Source organism: Rutidosis leptorrhynchoides, chromosome 4 (assembly GCF_046630445.1).
Source record: "Rutidosis leptorrhynchoides isolate AG116_Rl617_1_P2 chromosome 4, CSIRO_AGI_Rlap_v1, whole genome shotgun sequence".
Lineage (NCBI taxonomy): Eukaryota > Viridiplantae > Streptophyta > Magnoliopsida > Asterales > Asteraceae > Rutidosis > Rutidosis leptorrhynchoides.
The window spans coordinates 308,268,227-308,270,716 of NC_092336.1; positions in this window are offsets into that span (position 1 = coordinate 308,268,227).

A 2,490-nucleotide genomic window follows, 5' to 3' on the forward strand; every position below is an offset into this window, starting at 1 on the left:
CAATCAAACCGATGCATATTGAGTATTGTTCTATGATTACTTGCAACATGTACAATAGCTATCATACTAAGACTTGACATAAGTTAGTTATTTATATCGACCTACTTTATTTATAGGTCGGCGTTGTGATCATTCCTGATCACTGTACTGCATTTGCTGTTCGCTTAAATGTGTTGGTTACTTCATTACTTTTAAGGTGAGTTATAGTCCCGTTTTTACATACTTTTCAAAGTATATTTTTGGGATGTGATTACATGCATTTTATTTCACGTTTAGACACAAGTGACAATTAAATTTAAATTTTTCATTATGAGTTGGACAAAAATATTCCCTAGTCTGGTAACTGTAATCATTGGTTTCTACTGGTGAACGCGAATCCTACGGATAGATCTATCAGGTTTGACAACTCCATTTCGAGCTAGTCGCGCTAGCAATTTATAATCGGAATGTTTAGTACTTCGTATTTTGTTGTAGATACACTGTCCAGTGTATATTTTTTTATTGTGTTTGGCAAGGGTAAATAAAGGGTTAAGTGGTTACCAGGTGGCTCATTGATAATGGAATAATGTTTAATGTTTTCTAACATTTTTAAATCTTGTGGTCTAAAGTTTATTCAATTATTTAAACCTATAATTCACTCAACCTTTGTGTTGACAGTTTACTCGCATGTTTTCACAGGTAGTTGAGTTTATGTGATGCTTCCGCTGTGTTTAGAAGAGTCTGCATGCATTTGGGCAGATTTTTATGAAACAATTTATGAAACTTTGGCTTGCATTTGGTTTTTGAATAATTAATACTTGTGGGATGTTGACAATGTTTTTGTGTCAACTTTGGATTATTAATATGTTGGGTTACTTTTAAACTACATATTTTGGTATGCTTTCCTTTTTGGGAAACTTTTGAAATAAAAGAATGCAATGTCATTTATTAAATTCATTTAAGTTCGATCAAGCTGTGAGACCAAGTGACGTAGCCGTTAAGTGTTTTGACGGGGCCATCACAGTGGGCATTTCAGTTGGTATCCGAGCGTTGGTCTTAGAGAATCAGAAAATTTTTCATTAGTGTGTCTAACTGATTTTTGATGCATTAGTGAGTGTGGAGTTCGACCGTAATTATTTTAAAAATGATTGCTTAATATAATTGTTGGAAACATAAGATTATTAACATATAAATATTATAAGATATATCATTCTCTTAACGTTCCTGCTATTATGTGATAGATGACTTCATCCGATCATATAAGCATCTCTAGTGATTTAGATTTCATTTACTTATCAAGTGATTCAGAGGCTGAGTCAAAGCATACGACTTATGAACCAATGGAAAAGTTAACTTTTGGTGCTACCATTAAAGTGGAAAAATGTTGGGAAAATTGGGAAGATTCACAATTGCCAGTAGAGGTTCCAGAAGAGGATCCAGAAGAAGATCCCGAAGAGGAACCCGAAGAAGAGGATCCTGAAGAAGTTGTGAAAATTACTGAACCACAACGTGATTTGGGAAAATCTTTGGCTGTTATACCCGATCCCAAACCCGATGAACCTATTATGACCCAAAATATTTGTGATCATCCACCTGAACCACCTAAGAGACCAGTTTATAAAATGACCGCTCGTATAACGACTGTTGGTTTTGCTCCCAAACAATTAGCCGAAAGAACCAATTGAGAGGATTTGGAAAAAGAACTATCCAAACGATAATCCAAACGTTTGGCCGAGAAAGAAACAACGTCAACATCTAAGAAATCTCGCCGTTCTTGAACCATCGGCAGCTATCCTGTATTCCATGCATTGTATAATATGTATTATATTGTGTGCTTAAGTTTGTAAGAAAATCCGCAATGTAATTTTCCTTATGATTGTATAATAATAAGAATAAGCATGGAAGGTTTATTATTATTATTACAACTTATTATTACGTAGTAACGTAATAACTTACCATAGTTTTTCATATTAGAATTTTAGTAGTTAATTTGTGTGTTAGATGCTAAGTATGAACATTATTATAGTTATAAAACGCTAATATGAAGAAAAGGCTTTTATAATAATAAGTTCATATTAAGCTACAAAATACTTTTTGGCTACTTCTAAAATTCTATATGATTAATTCAGTCGGCTATTTTTGAAGGAAATGGCTCCTCCAGCTACTAGACAACAACAATTGAACACAGAAGAACTTCAAGCTTTCGCTGCAAATATGGCTGCAGTGGTGAATGCAATGAACAACAATAAACAATCGGGTTCCAGCAGTGGAGGAAACAATGGCAATCGGGTAGGATGTTCCTACAAAGCTTTTATGGCCTGTAAATCTAATGAGTTTGAAGGAACTGAAGGACCCGTTGGACTAAAGCGGTGGACAGAGAAGGTTGAAGCTGTGTTCGCAATCAGCAACTGCGTAGAAGAGGATTAAGTTAGGTATGCCACACATACTTTCAGGGGTACTGCTTTGACATGGTGGAATACCTACATGGATTACGTAGGACAGAATACTGCC